Below are 13,290 nucleotides of genomic sequence, written 5' to 3' on the forward strand. Positions count from 1 at the left end.
GTCTTTCCTTTCTGGTTTCACATTTGATATAACCACTGTAACCTTGTTTTCTAAGTAGCTATTATAGTACCATTTGTGTACATCATCTTCAATGCCTATACTGCTTTCAGGTCTTCAAGCAGCAGATTGTGGTCAACTGTATCAAATGCTGCACTTAGGTCGAGCATAAACAGGATGCCTCATTTTCCATTTGCTATAATTTTTACTTTATTTATAAATGCACACAATATGGACTCATTTGAATGTTTTTTTCTTTTCTGTTCGTTGTATGATCATCAGGTAGGCTATAATGTTGAGTTGTGTCAAATGTTTCCACGTTTGTTCGTGAACTACGGTTTCCATAAGTTTTCCACTGGACGTTTATTCGTTTTTAGACTTAATTTTTTCCTTAGCTTGTTTCATTTATTTGCATATTCGGGTTTCAGTTAATTTTTTTTAAATTAAAAACTTCAGCAATGGAATGCTTATACCAGGGTCCATGGTTTAAGATACGCTATATCCTTTCATCTATTTCGAAGAAAACTTGGTTCAGTGCTCATGAAATTTTCCACGTACAGTTTTAATTCGTAACTGTATATTTTCATCTAGTCGTATCTTCAACTGTAGTAGAGGTCTCCCATAACAATAAATGAATACAAAAAGTTAATCTGAGCAGGTACGTATACATAAACAGGGTTTCACGTCGTGGTGTTTACATATTCATCAACCCGATTTGGGAAACGTGGTGCGTATAAGGAGGAAGTTCCGAAGGATACTACTGTGTTCTAGCGCTGACCGCTAACAGAAGCCATAAGGAGCCCTGCAAGCCATTCTTCGGACGTTGGCTAGCCTCTGCTTAGCCACGACTACCGCCAAACAGCTATAAGTCTCCTTCGTGAGTCCCTTGCATTAATTCTCGTAGGACGTTGGAAGGTCAAGGCGTCTTCCGCATTCAGCTGCTTCAGCAGAGTTTGGGAAGGAGGTATAAGTCTCTCTTATAGGTAAATATAGATAGATAATTCTGTATTCAGAACCTTGTTTTGATATATATATATATATATATATATATATATATATATATATATATATATATATATATATATATATATATATATATATATATATATATATCTATATATATACACTTGTACTTCGCAAACCGGATGCTAGTACACGGGATAGCTAATTCACAGATTCAAGGCACACGGTGTTCATATATATACGTTCTTCTTTATACCAAAAACTAATAGAATGCCATTGCTGTACAGTTTTGTGTATTGTAAGACGAGCGATAAAATCGTTGCCGAATTCTCTGAATTCTCAATTTTAGCCTAGGGCCGGCTTAGTCATTCCCTAGAACCAGCCGCGATGCCAACGGGCACCTTAAGAAGAAGAAGAAGAAAAGGAAAAAGACTGGTTTTCTCCTCAAGGGAACAGCCACCAGAAAATAATATCTTGGGAGTGAGAAAGGACATTGAAAGCAAAAGTAGTAACGTCAGAGTTGTATATCAGACGAAGACACAAATTTAGTTACTCGGATTTGAAAAGAATATATCACATCGACAGGACATTCATTTTTAGTCCCACAACAGGTGATGATATCAGTTTGTTGTTAACGAAAGATCTCTCTTGGGAGAAACTATAGTTGTGCACGTTTCATTGTCATTAAAGTAACCGCTTTTTACAATGAACAGGATCCGTGCGATCTGCGAATACCTAGACTCATTAGTTTTTCCAGCCCGACGAAGTTTGCCTCAAAAGTCAACAGTTCGTGAGAAAACCCCACAAAAGTTATCACGGCAGATGGTTTCTTTTCTGAACCGCGCAGTAGATCTTCGGTTTTCTTTTCCTCTGTGGTTTTTCGTTCTTGGTTTTTATTCTTTTATTTTAATTGCTTCCTGTTGAGTTTCGCTTTATGCCATGTTGTTTTCGAAAAGAATAATGGAGGTGATAATGCAGTAATGCTTTCTTTGTTTCGTGGAATGTTGCTTCGTGCTTTGTGAATTTCGTTTTCCAGGCTCACAGGTGTCACAATGCATGCAATATTGGTCTCGTATGCGTTTGCGGATGTACTACGTTAGTTCTTACGTGTGTACATTATGCATATATGCTTATCTAAGTTAATAGATTAAACATCTTTTCTATTTGAAATCTCTGAGTCTTGCGATTTTGGACAATTTCTTGAAGTAGTACGACTTGTTGGGCGGGATTAATGACAATAATGAATATCTACTTTCTAATGCAAGGTATGACAAAATCCAATGGAATATTATGAATAATAATACGTAGAGCTATTTAAATTTCAGCTATTCTGTCAACGCGCCAAACTGATAAAATACGAATGTGGACATCAGAAAGAATCCCCGTAGAAAGCGAGGAGCTTTTTAAAAAGTCTGGGATAACCACGACACCTTCGTGAGACAGCGCCTATATAATTATTTCCGTAGAACCTTTCATGATGTGATGTCCTGAAGTCATCTCATAATATGCTTTACCTGACCCTTGGGCTGCGAGTTCCGGGTCAATGTCTGCTTTAACCTACGCTGCTGAAGTTGTTCGACGGCTTCCTTCCCGAGTTTGGCTCACGGCAGACCTGCGTCGGCTTGGCTGTATGACACCCATACCTTATGGGAAGATAAACCTTTTAAATAATTCATACATTTAAGGACCTGGCGGTTGTGATGTCTTATATAGGTTTGATATGGGTAAAATGTAGTATTTAAGAACTTATATAGTATATTGAATTTACACGAAAGCGATTTTTTTTATTACTTGTAATGTGATATGAGTAGGTAGGTCTAGTTCATTAATATGTTTGTTATTGCATAATCAAGATGTTAGACTTACCGAAATAATTTTCCTCCAAGCTATTTCATATTCTCTCTCTCTCTCTCTCGGCAAATTGTGCTTCTGTCCTGGAGTTATAACGGATCTTTGATATACATAACTGGAACTGGTTTTTTTTCCCAGAGTTTTTTTTTTTTTTTGCCATAAAATCGAATTGATACCTGCCGTTTTCTTGGCTCCAGACTATATCAAGTTTAAACTATGTTATTTTTTCTAATCGTGAGTTATTCTGCTTTTGAATGTTGCACTTCGCCTCTGTAGTTATTTTTTTTTATATAAATATTGATTATACGCTATTATTAATGCTGACCTTTTCGTTATGTTGATACCGTAACGACGTTGATAAAATGAGCGTAGATAGTACTAGGCTACAGGTGGGAATTGAAGCCTTTATTATTGATTACGTTTATGAGGTAGTTTGACAGTGATGTACTTTTAGTACGACTACAAAATGTTTAATTGGAGAGAGAGAGAGAGAGAGAGAGAGAGAGAGAGAGAGAGAGAGAGAGAGAGAGAGAGAGAGATTCACAATGAAAAGATCTCTTACAGAAAACCTGCGTGAAACAGAGAACATTCGTCAAGGGAATGAGAAGTTAGCACAATATTCTCACGCAACCCTACAAATGACTAAAACTGAATACATTGCGTGTATGTACTATATACATGTTTGTAAGTGTATATATGTGTATATGGAGAGAGAGAGAGAGAGAGAGAGAGAGAGAGAGAGAGAGAGAGAGAGAGAGGAGAGAGAGAGAGATAGAGAGAGAGAGAGAGAGAGAGAGAGAGAGAGAGAGAGAGTCACAATGAAAAGATCTCTTACAGAAAACCTGCGTGAACCAGAGAACATTCGTCAAGGGAATGCGAAGTTAGCACAATATTCTCACGCAACACTACAAATGACTAAAACTGAATACATTGCGTGTATGTACTGTATACATGTTTGTATTATGTAAGTGTATATATGTGTTATGGAGAGAGAGAGAGAGAGAGAGAGAGAGAGAGAGAGAGAGAGAGAGAGAGAGGAGGCCATTTGTAAGTAATGACAGTGAAGTAAAGCTTTTATTAATCTACGAAGAAAACCTTTGTAAAATGATTCGTTTTTTCTGAATGACCGTGTCACTTTCTATGGGTCTATGGAAGAAACGAGCATTCGATGTTGAATGGATAATTCAGTGTAAAAAAAAAAAAACAGACGCTGATATGAGTATTGATATATTTTTAAAATCAATTCATGGTTAATTTTAGATAGTCTTTCCATTTCTATTCAACACTAGAACTTAGAAGTTCATTGAATTTTGAAATAATACCAACGTCGAAGGTGAAGTCGTGTAGTGTAACTCATAGTCTTTGTTGTAACTCGTCAGTTTATAAACTTTAAATGGCTTTTCTGTGTTGTGCTCTCGGTAAATCCTATTTTAGTGGTGCTTTTCGTGACATTTTACGTGTTCGACACGTTGTAAGGAACGTAAATTACCTTGGAAATGAATTACCATCGGTATTTATTCCGCAATACTCAAACAATGTCCTTGGAACTCGGCTCAAGTTTGAGTGAGTATTTAGCCTAGGCCTAGTAGTTGAAGTTTCTTGATGTTAAAGAAACATAATTAACAAAATTAACACATTTAATACCATCTTATAGGCCTCATTGACAGCGTTTCAGATATTTTTGTGGGTTTCTTTTATGCTTTTGTTACTATCCTGCCCGATTATTGCTGTTTATTTTGACGTAGGGTATCAAGTTAGCCTAAGTCTTTAGGTAAAGGTTTCGTAAACAAGACTACTCATAGCCTAGATTATTTTTACGTTTTCCGAGTTAATATTTTCGGGTAATGGGAGTAACTAAATTATTGATTATTGTGCCAAATTCAAGACAATAACTTATTCCCACTGTCCTTGGGGGATTGTTTAGAGAACGATGAAATTAGGCTCCGAGCACTTGGGAGGGGGAGGGGGAATTGACTGGGGGGGAAGGTGCCTCCCCCTCCCTGACCAGGTCTGGGCACGGTATCCCAAGTTAGGTTAGGAAGGGATTAATATAAGCAATAGTGGAGCATTGGGTATTGCTTTGAAAAAGTCATTTTCTTATTACAAGAAAGAGTGTTGGTGAATGCTGTCCAAACCTAATCTAACGTAGCCTAGCCTAACCTATCCTAAGGGCACTGTGTCTCTAAAATGTCGTTAGGTAAGCGCCTCACAGGGCAGCGTGTCTGTAACCTATTAGTGGGTGCTGTGTTCTCCAGAATTGGCCATATCCTCTCTAATCTGCCATGGGGTATCCATAATCTATTGGTGCCTTGTGTATCACGTGGCCCTACTGTATCCCTTACTAATATTGGATTATTTGTGTCATTTAGAAAGTAAGGCAAAGTACTGTTAGGTAAAATGCAGTGTTTGCATTGGAATTCCAGCCTCTGAATCATGGCAGTGGTACGTCTGTGGTTGTCTCAACCTAGGTGGTTGTGTCCTATCTATACCTACTCTGTTTTTTTCCATCTGTCCATCTGCCTGTGGTGTTTGCGTATGGTAATACTGCGTCCCGGGCTTTAGATAGTTACATTCAACAATGATAATAATATCCTATTTCAAATATTAACAGTGTAATTAGCATACAGTAATTTATTAAAACACTTTTCAGTTGCAAATGTACACCCAGATATCCTTTTAAATACCTAAAACTTACACATAGTGTACTTATTTAAAGCCCGGGACGCAGTGTTACCATGCGAAAACACCACAGGCGGATGGACAGATGTAAAAAAACAAGGTATAGTAAGGGTAGCATAGGCCCACTTTTGCTAACCCAGAAAGTGTAACAGTGGCAATTCAGGCCGTACATTCTAACCTAACTTACCTTATCCTATCTTAAAATTAGGTGTAGCATACCACCTGACTTTGGGGACTTTGTTCCTTATAACTTTATTGCACTTAATTATGTACCTGGAATTTGGGAGGTTGAAGGTTATGGACCATCAGTTACTAGATGGATGGTTGATTTTCATTGGAAAGTTTGAATGGTTAATCTCAGTAACTCTGTCAGAAACACTTTCTATGCCACGTTTCATTCACTCTCCTTGGCTTGATTATTGTGTTAGCAAGGATAGTAGAATAGCAGCATTCTTGTTAAGATATATAAAGGGAACATAAGCACTCTTCTTTAATGCATACCATCAGACAAACGCCCAGCAATGGACTTCATACCTAAATGAACTATACACATTTAAATGAATTCAGTTTGTTGAGTTACTCTTAACATTCCCAACAATGAGCATCATTTTTGAGTACTACAATATATATCCCATACAGGAGCCCATTTATTCTGAATTCTTAAACTTAAGATGTCAGTGTAGGATATTAGCAGAACCTTAAATTTCTCTACCTAAATTAACCTTTCTGTATAAGTTAGAAAATACATTTTTCCTTGTGATTTGGCACAAATTGAGATGCAGCACGTTGATAAACATACTCAGAAAAATTAGAAAAGGACTACTTTGAAATAAACTTATAATTATCATGAGTCGGCTTTCAGTAATGTTGCAGATTATTATAGACTGACATATCAAAACTAGATTGCTGTACTACATAGTATTTTATGGTATAACGTTTTCTTTGGGGATTTCTGCAAGTTATCCAATGATCATGGTGCTCTTGGATAAATTATATATACTGGGGTATTTGAAATTTGAGGCGACATGTTCTTAGAAATTTTAGACTACAATATCTCTGGGCATATTACGCAATTCCAAGCAGAAAATAATTTTTTTTTTTACTTTTTTTTTATTTGCCTTTGTTTTGGTCTGACGTTTCATTGTAAATATAATGGGGCAAAGGTAGAATAATATGTTCCAAAGAAAGTTTGGTGTAAAGATGTAATTAGACCTACAGAGACTTTTTGAAACTTTTGACCTAAAGTTGTAATATTTACAACAAAGAAAATGTGATTAGTTTGTCCCATAACTCCCAGTTGGACAGTTTCTACATATAAATCTAGACCTAACAATGTCTCGTATTTGATGAATGAATAAATACCTCCCAAGAGATGTGAACTATTGATGTTCTGAGGGGCGCCACATTCCTTATCGTGTTCTTCCTTTGTCTAGAATACCGCCTACCGCGAAGCGCCAATGACAGTGGCTAGTGTCTGTACCCCTTTTTTGGGTGCGAACCCCATTATATCCTCTCCTCGTCTGCTGGGTTCATAGAGTATAACGAGAGAGAGAGAGAGAGAGAAAGAGAGAGAGAGAGAGAGAAGGAACTTGTGATTATTCTTTATCTTTACGTATTTCGTCCTCCCAAATTTTTTAACATGATAATCCCGTTGATTTATTGTGCAGAAAAATATCGTTTGTGCTTACTATGACAATGAGGAGGATTAAGACAATGAATCATTGAATTCATTCATTCGACATTTCACGCATTGATGATGATAGTACAAATGCCATGATGACTACTCTTGGTATCATTATATACCAAGCTCTGTATTACTGACGAATCGTCGTCATGGTAACCGGACAGAGGATTAAAAGACGACGACGAACAGATTTCGTTCACGTCTTGGGAAATATCTTCCCATCTTCATCCCCCTCTATTCGTGAATTGAGTGATAACTGACGAATCTACTTTGTCCCTGATGGATAGACACATTTAGGGATTTAAAAGGGAGGATGAATTGCTTCGACAGGGGGAAATGAGATAAGATCTCGTGCCCATTTGTCAGGGCGGGTGCAGATTACGGTGGTAGATCGGGCGAGATAAGGTTACCGTTGAGGGGAGATCCTCGTGAAGAGAGAGAGAGAGAGAGAGGAGTTGGGCTGCGCCAGTAGATTTATTTTTCCAATCATTAACGATTGCAAGCGCTCCTAAATACTTGTTTTCTCTGGTTGAGAGGGAAAATGAATGCTTTACATTTTTGAGGACGCCGGAACTAGATGTCGTTGTTGCTACCACCACCACCACCTCCTCCTCCTCCTCCTCCTCCTCAGTGTTAGGCTATCATCCGTAAGGAAGTGGAGAGCTTTGTCGTGGCGTATACCTTTGCTATAACGCTGTTCATTCGATCTGTGAAGTTGAACTGCGTTGGGTCTGGTCAGTTCGTGGATAGGTGATCATCAAGTAATGCTATCGCGCACACACGCTTTTACGACACCAGTCTGTTTACTGAGGGATTTGGTGGGTTTTTATTTCGAGGTAATGACGACAGAAATATGTCAAGTCTGACTTTATGTGGCGCGTATTCAGAATGGTTTCACCAAAAAAAAAAAAAAACATTTGAACAAAGGGTTAATTGCCTGGGAAAGTTTATGATTCCCTTTGTTCTTGGAATTGCCCCCCCCCCCCGGGTCCCCCCCCCACAAACCTTTGCCCATGGTCCCACTCTTAAATCACAAAGAAGAGAGAGAGCGAATGTGTTTAGTAACATTGGCAGTGACTGGGTTACATTCTCACTACACTACTGAATTACCCTCTCTCTCTCTCTCTCTCTCTCTCTCTCTCTCTCTCTCTCGTATCTCTCTCTCTCGTCATCTCTCTCTCCTCTCTCTCTCTCTCTCTAAAGCCATATGCATCCTGCTCCTGGTCTCGAGCTACTTGAAAATTGCTGAGGTTATTTTGCACTTTCTTTCCCGCCCTTAACTCGACACACTGTGTGGTTCCCTCATTATTTCTGTTGAACTTCCTCCATCCCGGTTTAGACTACACGGTCAAACCACCACAGAACACATATATAGTTACTCTTTTCACCTGTGTTCATTTTTATCACACTCCTTCGTTCCCTCTCATACTAAGTGCGAACAATACATTTTAGCAGTTTTTACTTGGTATTCTTTCGTTGATCTTCCGAGGCCACTCTTCAGCTCTCATGAGGAGATTTAGTCCTGTTTTTAATACTGGAATGCTTACTAAATCTTGTAATCCATTGCGTTTTTGGCCAACTGTAAACCACTCATTATATATTTTGTTTTTTTCTATCTCAGTCATCCTATTCGACTGGGTGGTATTTACAGTGTGGGGTTCCGGGTTGCATCCTGCCCCTTAGGAGTCCATCACTTTTCTCATTATGTGCGCTGTTTCTAATAGCGAGCTCTTCTGCACGAGTAACCACTTCGGCATCTAGTTTTACTAGGTGCCCTTTCAGGGATCTTGGGATCGTGTTTAGTATTACAATGATTATGGGAGCAATTTCCGCTGGCATATCCCATATCCGTGTTATTTCTATATTCAGGTCTTGATACTTATCAATTTTTTCTCTTTCTTTCTCATATATTCTGGTGTCCTATGTTACTGCGACATCAATGAGTGATACTTTCTTCACGATTTTGTCAATCAGCGTCAAGTCTGGTCTATTGGCACGTATCGCCCTATCTGTTCTGATACCATAGTCCCAGAGGATCTTTGCTTGATCGTTTTCTATCACTCCCTCAGGTTGGTGCTCGTACCACTCATTACTGCAAGGTAGCTGGCGTTTCTTGCACAGGCTCCATTGGAGGGCTTTTGCCACTGAATCATGCCTCTTTTTGTACTGGTTCTGTGCAAGCGCCGGACATTCGCTTGCTGTGTGGTTTATGGTCTCGTCTTTCGTATTGTGCTTCCTGCATATGGGTGAGATGTTGTTTTCGTCTGTTGTTCTTTGGACACACTATATGGTTCTGAGGGCCTGATCTTATACCTCTCTTCTCCATTTTTATTATTATTGTTAAGAAATTCACAGTCTCGTGAAGAACAAATTGTTAAAAAATCCACAATTATATATTATATAGTACATAGAAATATATTTTGATATATAATTGTGGATTTTTTATACCATTATTATTATTATTATTATTATTATTATTATTCGTAATTGTGTCATGATAATGTTACACAGCTTACAGACAAAAAAAAGGGAAAGTCTCGTGTTGAAACGTCACTCAAAACCGAAAAAAAAAATTATATAAAAAATCGATAAAACTGAAAGTTGTATATAACTGAAATCACATCCCGTGAGATCGAGTCCTTTTGCTTTATCAGTACGCCATTGATATATTGGAAGTTTTCCATATACTAAGCAGAATTCCCGACCCCTAGTATTATTGACACCATTCCCATGCGGTATGAGGTAACGGAGATGACTATTGTACTTAAAAAATTCTCCAGTGTAGCTTGAGGCGTTGCATTCTTTTTTACCTTGAGCCGGAAAGGTGAGCAAAGGGACAAGGCGTGAAGGACAGAGAGAGAGAGAGAGAGAGAGAGAGAGAGAGAGAGAGAGAGAGAGAGAGAGAGAGAGAGAGAGAGAGAGAGAGAATTATTTCTTTAGCTAGATGTCAGGCTTTCGGTACTAGACAGCTGCTAATAGTTTAACAGATGATATTCTTGCTGTCATTGTTATCCTAGGAAAAATGGATGGAATGACAATAAGTGTAAACGCAAATTGATTTTACTCTGTCATTCATTAGTCTGTTCAGGCTGTTCTACTAAATGAAACTTACAGACGACCAAGATATCTCCTGAAATTTAAATGAAATGGTTAGTTAGTTACTCGTTCCACGAGTGTTTGGCTGTATATTTGTAGGCTTTCGACTTCACATTAAAATTTTGTATAGCAATGTCAGACTTTGCGCAAGTCGCCAGTGTTTTTTTTTTTTTTTTTTTTTTTTTTTTTTTTTTTTTTTTTTTAATTTTTTTTTTTTTTTTTTTTTTTTTTTTTTTTTTTTTTTTTTAAGATTGGGGTGGCTAATGTTTACTGAATGCGAGTTGGCGTCATCGATTCTGCTATCAACATTAAGGGCTTGTATACCTACAAAGTTGCAACGCCAAATGCAGGAAAATCATTACATTATTATATGTTCATATCCTGCCTACACTAACTTCTTCATAAATCTTTCGGAGTTGTGATTTACTGTAAATGAAAGGTCCAAAGACATTGCAACACCAAACGTAGCCTACTAATCGTGGGAGCGTTATCAATGATTTCCCAGCCTAGGATCCCAGTGTACATTCTAATAAAAAACGGAAGCCATTGTAGATTACAGATGTCTTCGATGATGAATCGTTTCAAGTGCTTGATCTTTGATTACAAGACGCCACGTTATTCCCCCACTGATAAACTCTATTCAAACGCCACATCTCTTTCTCACGAGCAGCCTGCTGCCTCATGGAAACGGTGAATAGCTCTTTGTTTAAACAAAGCTTTTTTTTTTTTTATTTCCTGTTGTCTGATCCAAAGCAACGAAGCTTAAACGTGCGTGAGGCAATCCCTTTTACGCATTCAGTGCAGTAATGGATAGGAAACCACTTGACCCGTCTGATGCTGCAGCAATTGCTGATGTTGCTGGATTTGTTAATTGGTTGCAACTAGAGGTCATGATTACTCATCTCGTATTTCTCTCTCTCTCTCTCTCTCTCTCTCTCTCTCTCTCTCTCTCTCTCTCTCTCTCTCTCTCTCTCTCACGGCCTGTAACTGCTCGCGCAAAAGAGGTAAACACTCGTGGCGGACGCCGTAGCGGGGTTTAGCGCCGTCAGTGCAACTCACGCGGTGCACTGTAGGCTTTAATTAAGGTTCCTTGCAGCGTCCATCGACCCCTAGCTGCAACCTTTTTCATTCATTTTACTGTACCTCCGTTCATAGTCTCTCTTCCATCTTACTTTCCACCCTCCTCTAACAGTGTTTCATTGCGCTTTTCCTCCTGTTACACCTTTCAAACCTCTTGCTCTCAGTTTTCCTTTCAGCGCTTAATGACCTCATAGGTCCTAGCGCTTGGCCTCCTTTATATCTCTTAGAGGATTATTTATTTCAAAAAGTTTATAATTAAACCAGTAATTACAGTGATGTTTTCTGCTTCCAATTTTTAGGGGAATTTAATCGCTCAACTAAGTACCGTTGTCGCAATTATAATTCTCTCTCTCTCTCTCTCTCTCTCTCTCTCTCTCTCTCTCTCTCTCTCTCTCTCTCTCTCTCTCTCTCTCAAAAGCGGCGGATTAAAGGAAAATTTAGCACAGGTATGATTTTATGGATGCGTTATATGGTATACTATTATTTGTTTTTGTATGAGAAATGTTAAATGGATAACGTCAAAACCCTTCTCTCTCTCTCTCTCTCTCTCTCTCTCTCTCTCTTCTCTCTCTCTCTCTCTTTTCCCCCCGTCAGCGTTAAAATGGATTAGTTTTTGTGTATCAGAGACGGATGGCGGAAGAGCGTGTGGTAATCTCTGGGCGTGAGAGGTTTTCGGAGGTCACCGTAGGCCGGCAGGAAGGGGTCAAGAGGTCACGTTTGGATACCCGTGACGTAAGGATGAGTAAGGGGGTGGGGGTTATCATGAGGGGGTGGGGGTGTCCAATGTCGTAGGTCGGATTGCGTCCGTAATCGGATCAATTTTAAATTAACATTCATACGAGCCGTCAGTTGCAAACTCTTCAGACCTTGCGTGACGGTGATGATGACGTAGGTAATTATTATAATTATACAACTGATAATAGTGATACGCTAATGATGACGACCCAGAGGACGATTATACGCCAAGCGACAGACAGACGGAGGATCACGTGACGCCTTGGTTAATGAGGTTTGACCTTTGGGAACCATTAGGGGGGGGGGGGGGGGGGGGGGGGTGGGGGGGGGGGGGGGGGGTCATTGCGAAAGGTCACTCTCTACACCTGTGGGAAGAAGTGCCGTTCTGTTTTGGGTTAGAGCGGGAATGAATTTGCCCCTTGACCAGTAGGTAGATAGGTATAGGTGATGAAGTTATCGTAGTGACATGGCCCCTGGGTGCTTGGGGGAGAGGGAGGGGGTGGGGATGGTGTGTTGTAGGGCATCTCATGATCCGGAAACAGATCTGTTATCATCAGCATCAATCATCATCATCATTGTTATTACTTTTATTGGTGAAAAAATGCACTTTAATCTAAGTGTAAATATATATACATATTTAGGACACACACACACACACACACACACACACACACACACACACATATATATATATATATATATATATATATATATATATATCTATATATATATATATATATATATATATTCGAGGTGGATTTTTTTCACCATATATTATTATTATTATTATTATTATTATTATTATTATTATTATTATTATTATTAATATATTATTGCATTCAAGATGGTGTAGAGTTCGTACAAAAATTTTTACGACCTGCTTCCTGTGTAGCAAGTCTCTCTCTCTCTCTCTCTCTCTTTTCTCTCTCTATCTCTCTCTCTCTCTCTCTCTCTCTCTCTCTCTCTCTCTCTCTCTCTCTCATTAAATCTGTTCTCCCTTTTTTGTTGTAATGAAAACATTAAAATACTATCGAATGTTGAAAAGAATGGATTTTTCCATTATTATAATAATCCAACAATATTTTGTTTGATGATGATAGTAACGCAAATATGTTATTAGTAATATATATTAAAAATTCAGTATATTTGAATGGTAATAGTATCCCCATCCCACAATTTTTTTTATACAGTAATAATGATGTTTA

General features: G+C 38.5%; 1 long non-coding RNA gene across 1 annotated transcript in view; it reads left to right on the forward strand.

The window, feature by feature from the left end:
- Positions 1-4,152: 4,152 nt before the first annotated feature.
- The window catches only part of LOC135214993 (uncharacterized), a 266,054-nt gene continuing 256,916 nt past the window's right edge, over positions 4,153-13,290 (forward strand). Inside the window, exon 1 of the long non-coding RNA XR_010314537.1 lies at positions 4,153-4,374. This is a non-coding gene — a long non-coding RNA (uncharacterized LOC135214993). The remainder of the gene's footprint in view (positions 4,375-13,290) is intronic.

This window comes from Macrobrachium nipponense, chromosome 46, assembly GCF_015104395.2.
Source record: "Macrobrachium nipponense isolate FS-2020 chromosome 46, ASM1510439v2, whole genome shotgun sequence".
Taxonomy (NCBI): Eukaryota; Metazoa; Arthropoda; class Malacostraca; order Decapoda; family Palaemonidae; genus Macrobrachium; species Macrobrachium nipponense.